This window comes from Colobus angolensis, unplaced genomic scaffold (assembly GCF_000951035.1).
Source record: "Colobus angolensis palliatus isolate OR3802 unplaced genomic scaffold, Cang.pa_1.0 Scaffold241, whole genome shotgun sequence".
NCBI lineage: Eukaryota > Metazoa > Chordata > Mammalia > Primates > Cercopithecidae > Colobus > Colobus angolensis.
In genome coordinates this window covers 2,479,636-2,487,484 of record NW_012115611.1, presented here as the reverse complement: position 1 = coordinate 2,487,484, position 7,849 = coordinate 2,479,636, and the positions used below count along the sequence as shown (strand labels likewise).

Here is a 7,849-nt window from a genome sequence, read left to right as displayed (position 1 = left end):
TTTTAGTAGAGGCAAGGTTTTGCCATGTTGGCCAGGCTAGTCTCAAACTCCTGACCTCAAGTGATTTACCCTCCTTGACCTCCCAATGTGCTGGAATTACACGTGTGAGCCACTGCACCTGGCCAAGAATTTTATATTTGATACTTTCCAGATTTGTTTGACTGTGAATTTTTTGTTATTGCTTATACGTATTTAAGTAATATATGTTGGAAAATATGTCCTTCAACAATATTTTTTAAATTACAAAGAAGCATTCTTCTGACACTTATTCAGAAAGAATTACCTTAAATAACATGTCATCGTCAGACACTAAGGTGGTAGCATTTTTTTAATTAACCCAGAAACATCATCTAAACCAGAATGCAAAAAGATTGAAAAATGACTTATACCTGTTTGCTTTGTCATTTATGCCATTTGTAAAATGTTTTTCAAATTATTATCAATAACATAATTATGCTAATAAAATTAGAAATATTAGCATGAGAATCATAGATATCAAGAAATAGGGGTTTTATTTTATTAGAGGGAAGCTAAGTTTTTCCATTTTGTTTTTTTTGTGCTAGCCCTAGATATAAAAATTATAGTACTTATATTTGAATAAAATTATTTATAATACAAATGACTGTCCATCCTTTGATAGCTTTTACCTTTATATAGTTAATATTTCAAAAAATTATATACTAATAATTTTAGTAATTCATATTTGGTTTGATATTTTTTGTGACTTTCCTTGAATATTGCTGTCTGTTATTACTAATGTTGATGTTAGAAACTGTAAGGTTGTAGGAATTCCATTGTCCTTGGTTTGATTTATCCACTGAATGCAGAAAGTGCCTACTATTGTTACATTTGTGGTAATGTAACTAAAATACTTAATCAATGGGTTTGTGACTAACTTGGCATTGTCAATAAAAGTTTTAAAATATTTTTTACTCAGAAAATCGGATATTTGGTAGAAAATGCATTGTACTTATCTTAATTAAATCTTTTGTTGATGTTAAGGGACCTGTCCAGTTTTAGGATCATCTTTCCGAATATCAGTGAACTCTGGGCAGTATTTTATATGAAGTAATAAAATATTGGATGAATCTATTCTAATTATCTGGCAAAACCTAGAAATGCATTTGCTTGTGGGTCTTGTGATTGAACTCTTACCTCTCAAATTAAACATGGAGAAAAAATAAGAAAGAGATTTTGGCTAATTTATGATTCTCTATTATGGTTTTCTCCTGGAAGTGTTATTTTCTGTTCTTTTAGTCATATTTTAAAAATATTGCATAAAGAAAAGACTAAATGATGTATTTTAGTGTTAAATCTTAGTATATAATGAGAGCTGGATAATTTTCTAGCTGCTATAGAGAAACATCTTGATTGTATCACTTCACATATATATGATAGAAGAAAAAATAATGGAGGTTATAGCACCTTTGCATAGCAAACAGAAAAATACATTACATAAAACTGATTTTAAACCCCTTCCTTACTCATGGAAGGAAATAATTGGAAGAGTTGATATTTGATCATGGAAACCATATTATATTTGTAGTTTTTTGCACCTTCATCTTTTGCTTCATTGTCACAGAAAGCACACAAAATGGAAATCTATGTTAAAATTGATCATATCTTTCAGTAGTTGGTTGTCTTAATGCTCATAGAATAGTACCAATTATAAAAATCTGCCTCACTAAAAATTAATCTTAACTTCTTTTACTTATATGTACAGAAAATTGCACATCTAAAATTTTAACCTACATTATAAAATATTTCATTTAAGTTATATTTTTAAGTCATTACTTTTTAAGAAAATTTGGAAAATTATTGGACAGTTTTCTTGTGTACTTCTGAGGCCACACAAAAAAAATTAAATAAGAATGATCAAATTTTTTAACTTCTCCTCCTGTTCCTTCAAATTTCCACAAATCAGGTTTACTACCCTGCTTCACTTCTCAATGTGGTCTCAGATTAATCTACAGAGTGTCAAAAAATCAAAACCTCCTTTTTTCATGCACAAAGTACATTCAATCAATTTTACTTACTGCTGAATTTCTGGTACTATCAGATTTCTGATCCATCTTTTTGCATTTAATAAATAATTTAAGCATATGATATTGACTGAGTATTCATTGTTTTAAAGTGCTCATGGACTATAGTAATATTAAAATATTTTGAACTGTAATAAATATTACCTCTAGTTGTTATTAGAGCACAATGTCTTAGAGATCATTTGTTTTTCTATGGTACAAAGTTATAATATCTACTAGGGACATTATATTTAAATTGGACATGGTGTATATAATCATATTTGTTTTTATCTACTTTATTATGTAAAATAATGAACTATTTTATTACGTATATATTTTGTTGTTACTTTTATCCTACTCATTTTTTCTTAAATTTTTATATTGAAATAACTCAAACTTGCAGAAAAATTGAAAGAAAATTAGAAAAGATTCCCATATGCCATTTTGTCTTATTAGCTGTATCATTTCTCTGAATATTACATATATTTATATCTAGGTATGTATTTATTTTATATTCATATGGTATATATTATATAGCATATATGTGTAAAGCCCTTTTATATTTATATATAATATATAATTACTTTTTCTACCAATTGATAATAAGTTTCACACATGACACCCATTTAACTAAAAGGCAAGTACACTTTCATATGCTTTCACATTTAATTGATGTGTTGCAACTAGTTGAATGGGCTTGCAAGAGCCAAATGTGCACATTTCTTCCTAATTTTTACTCACTGATTCTGCATTAGTATCTTTGAATCAGCCACTGTAAGAGTATTCACAATATGGAAATCAGTAAATGTTAGAAATCAGGGCTTCCATGTCACCACCACCTCTGTAAGTGCAGTTTGCCAGAACACCACTGAAACAATCATGACTTTCAGGAAATTAACATTACTATAGTACTACCAAAACCCAGAGATATTGTTCATTATTGAATTTTAATAATGTTCTTTACAGCCATAAAACAAAACAAAAACACAAGAAATATTTCATATTGCTCCATCTGGAACAGTTTCTTGGGTGTGTTTTATATTTTGTGACCTTGAAATTTTGGTTGAGTACATGTCAATTAATTTGTAGTGACTTTTCCCACAATTTCAGTATATATGATATTTCTTCATGATTTGATTCAGGTTATGCATTTTTTGTCAGGAACCAAGAGAATACTGTCTCCATGTTGTTATCTCCCAAATTATGGATCCAGTCTAGACTTCTATCCTAAAGCATTGAACTTATTTGTTCAACTGATAGTTGGATGCCACTACTTTGATAAATTAGAGATATTATTAACTTAATATGCTCAAAATTAAACTATTGTTTTTCCCTCTAAAACTTGATCTATAACCTTCCTCATTTCAAATTAATAGTAAATATCACCTTGCCTACAGAAGTTGTATGCATATGTGTTTGTGGCTGTATTAACTTTTGACTCATGGCTGAATTGCCAGATGATACCATATCTCTCCCTGCACTTTATAAAAGAAACATTATTAAATACAATAAATGACTTATTTGTTACCATTATGCCTTTGAATGTATGCGCAATTTTCTCAGGGAGTCTCTCTTAGGGATTTATTAGGCATACAAATCTCTCATATGTGTACACTGTAAGGATATGCAATTCAAAATAAGTAATTAAAATACAGATGCACTATCAAAAAATACATGTGTACAAATGTTTAAATATTTAAAACTGGGTTTGCAGGACTTGAATGTGAAAGATTTCTGCTATAAAACTAAGCAACGTCTGGCTTGTATAACATTTGGAATCAGCCTCAATGTATGTTTTAAGTCTTGACTACTCAGATATCAGAAGGCACCTGTCCTTTCACATCTGCTTTGTCTGGCAACTTTATTACCTCTCATTATTGTCACTGAGCTATATGAAACATTGAAACAGTCAAAGAGTGCTTTTATCCTCATTTTTAAAATAGACAGTAGGTGACTTCCACAGAAATATACAAATGGGTAGAGTCAATATATGATTAAAAGCTTTATGTTTTGATAACAAAGTATTACATTTTAGATTTGAGGCCATAGTTTGACCCATGATCTGACAGGGCTACAGAAAAGGGCATATATGAAACAAAGATAATTATGTTTTGTCCATCAACTCTTTCCTTCAGTCATTTATGGGGACTAAGATTCCTTCCCAGTTCTTAGACCTGGAGAAAAGGAGTTATAATCCTCAGAAAAAGGCCACCTCTAACCTGCCAAAGAGTTCGGTAATATTCTTCTGTTGTAGAATATGACGTATTCACTGAGCAAAAAAGATTTATATACACTTGTATATCTCTGCAATAGATTAATATATTAATGTAGTCACTCATGTTTTAAAAAGCTCTATTGTAAAAATGGTTATTCATATATATCTAAGATAAGGGAGCAAAAGAAATACATTTTAGAGAATTTCTTAGAGACAGAAGAAAAATATCTGCTTTTTAAGAAGAAAAAATTCTGTCACAGAAGATGCTAGCTTAGAAAAACTGAACTGTGATAACAATGTCTGATTATTACTTAAGAAACAAACAAGAAAAAATAAAAAATATAGCAACTAATAGTCATAAAATGCCACAAATAAAATAAACATTTTAATATATTGTAAAATAAACATAAAAATAATTATACAAATCCAAGTTCATGTACTATTCCCAATTAAGGAAAATCCTTAAACAATATGAATCAGTTTAATAAATTTTGTAAAAACAGCTGTATGTTTTTTCTGTGATCTTTGATTCTACCACTGTGCAATATTATGCAAATGCCACATCTTCTTTTACGTTTGGTTTGTGTTTCCTTTTTTTTCATTTCCTTGAACTTCCTAAATTGTCCTCATTGCTTTTATAAATCCTATAAATGATCAAACTACTTAAATTCATGGGAGTGTACAAATATTTATTTAAATAAATTGAATTACAATAAGATTTTTTTTTTTTTTTTTGCTTTCTATATTTATTTAAAAAAAAAAAAATTCCAGAATGGGTAAGAGAACAATCATCAAGGATGTAGGTGCCAGACACAGGGCAGAAGGTAGCTAGAAAAGTATGCCTTAGGGAAGTTATGGATCTAGCCTCATTCCTACCTTGTTTTAATAGCTATACCTAATATAAATAGCTAAGTTTTCCATTGTTCTAGATTCCTTTGCCCCATCTACAAATATGGCACAGCTAGCTTGACTTGCAGGGCCTCAGTTGGAGGACTCCATGTATACACAGGCCAGTATAGCAGTACTAGGCTAAATAGAAGGATCTCATCCCCATATGTGGTCTCATTTCAAGTCTGTGGATGACTACCTTCATTGTTGTGTGTGAGATGGTTTCACCCCTTGAAAATATAGTCACCTCAGCATAAAATAGTTAAATCTTTATAATGACCAATTCATCCTACCTCCTTTTACATGCAGCCGAAAAATCACAGGCTAGAAATATAGAACACTGTGAAATTTATACTGTTAGAATCACTGTCCATTAAATGATCACTAGCTAATGGTCACTACATTTACAAATTAAGGAAATTATATATAGAATACTGCAAAAACACAGTAAAAAGACTGAAGTTTGCCCATTTCTGCTCAGGAAGTCTCTTCGCTCCTAAGCTTCATATGTTGTCCTTCTGGCTTCAAAATTTCTGCTATTATTACTGTTTTTCCTCCTTTTGATCTTCCTTTTGTTCCCTGGTTCCAGAACTTCCAGAGCTTTCTCACTCAGATGCCATCTTTTTGTATGCCATTTGGAAGAGCTTCAATGATGCCTGCTGAAGAGCGGTTGCTGCCTGTGTAATGTTTTCTCTTGTTTCATTGTCTTTTCTAGCCAGGAACTCCCTCATTTTGGAAATCTCTTCTTTCAGCTTGTTGCACTCATCAGCAGTCAATTTGTCCTTGAATTCTTCCATTTTGGTTTCTGTGTCTTGAATGATTCCTTCAGTCACAATAACTGCTTCAACTCGTTCCTTCTTTCACTGGTCTTCCTCAGCATATTTCTCTGCATTTTTAACCATATTTTCAATATCATCTTTGCTTAACCCACGAGAAGACTGGATTACAATCTGCTGCTCATGTCCTGTGCCTTTATCTTTAGCAGAAACATGTGTGATCCCGTTGGCATCAATGTCAAATATAACCTCAATCTGAAGAACTCCACGAGGGGCTGGTGGAATTCCAATCAAAGTAAACTGTCCAAGGAGTTTGTTGTCTCCAGTCATCTCTCGCTCACTCTGACACACTAATTTCCACTTGCGTCTGACCATCAGTGGCAGTAGAAAACACTGGGCTCTTCTTGGTTGGAATAGTGGTATTCCTATTAATAAGTTTGGTAAAGACAACTCCTAGAGTTTCAATACCCAGAGACAGGAGAATGACATCAAGGAGCAGCACATCCGTGGCATCGCCAACCAATACACCTCCCTGAATGGCAGCTCCAATGGCCACAGCCTCATCAGGATTGACAGCTTTACCTGGGGCTCTGCCAAAAAGATCCTGCACAGTCTGCTGAACTTTGGGCATCCTAGTCGTGCCACCCACAAGAACCACTTCTCCTACGTCACTCTTGCTGACGTCTGCATCTTGCATAGGTTTTTGGCCTGGAGCGATAATCCTCCTGATTAGATCAGTGACAATCCCTTCAAATTGAGCACGGGTCAACTTCATATTCAAATGCCTGGGTCCAGAAGAATCCATTGTAAGATAGTGCAAATTGATATCAGTCTGCCTTTTCAGCAGCTTCCCGTACCCTCTGAAGTGCCATGTTGTCTTTGGTCAAATCAACCCGTCTCTCTCTCTTGAACTCCTTCACAATGTGCCATAGCAAGATCTGGTCAGTCTTCCCTGCCTAAGTGTCCCCATTGGCGGATTTCACCTCGAATACTCTTTCTGAATTTCCAGGATAGAAATATCAAAAGTTCCACCACCTAAATCATATACAGCAATGACTTTGTCTTCTGATTTGTCTAGACCATAGGCAAGAGCAGCAGCTGTGGGCTCGTTAACCACCCGAAGCACATTCAGTTCAGACATCTGGCCAGCATCTTTAGTGGCTGTCTCTGCGAGTCATTGAAATAAGCTGGGACTGTGATCACAGCATTTTTTGCCGTGTACCCCACGTAATTCTCTGCAGTCTCTTTCATCTTCATCAACACAATGCTCCAATCTGACTTGGAGAATACAGTTTTCCATGAGCCTCAACCCAGGCATCACCATTGGAGGCACGCACACTTTAAAAGAGAACATTTTTAATGTCTTTCTGTACTTCAGGATCACCATATCCCCAGCCAATGAGACGCTTGGTAGCATAAAATCTATTGTTTGGGTTGGTGACAGCCTGTCGCTTGGCCGGCATTCCAACAAGTCGCTCACCAACTGCTGTAAAGGCCACAGCTGAAGGGGTGATTCTGGCACCTTCGGCATTCTCCAGCACCTTTGCTTGTTTACCTTCCATAACTGCCGTGCAGGAGTTGGTAGTACCCAAATCAATACCAACAACTGCTCCCTTGATTGTTTCTGATGCATAATCCCGCCTCGAAACAATTCTAAAAGCCTCATGACTAAGGCCATTCCAGCCATCCTGGTGGCGGGCGGCCCTAGGGCCCCTGGAGGCTGCGCTCCAGCTTATGCTGGTGGATAGATAGAGTAGGACGCATCAAACAGGCGCTCAGGCGACCCGGAGCTGCGCGGTGCGGTGGTGGCAGCGCTTCTGGAAACCTACAATAAGATTTTTTTTAAAGTATCTGTTGTTGTAAACCTCAGACAATGTTCACCTCAAGTCTTTTTCTGCTTTAGCTAACTGGGTAAAAATTTAAATGTCATTTTTTCAAAAAATGTTTGA

The 7,849-nt window shown here is 34.3% G+C and overlaps 1 pseudogene across 1 annotated transcript; it reads right to left on the bottom strand.

Annotated features, from left to right (window-relative positions):
* Window positions 1–4,956: 4,956 nt before the first annotated feature.
* Window positions 4,957–7,619, bottom strand: LOC105514329 (annotated as a pseudogene). The gene is made up of 2 exons (XR_001002165.1): window positions 7,211–7,619; window positions 4,957–7,167 (listed from the first exon to the last, which is right to left on the bottom strand). The product of XR_001002165.1 is annotated as a stress-70 protein, mitochondrial-like (transcript).
* Between the last annotated feature and the right edge of the window lie 230 nt (window positions 7,620–7,849).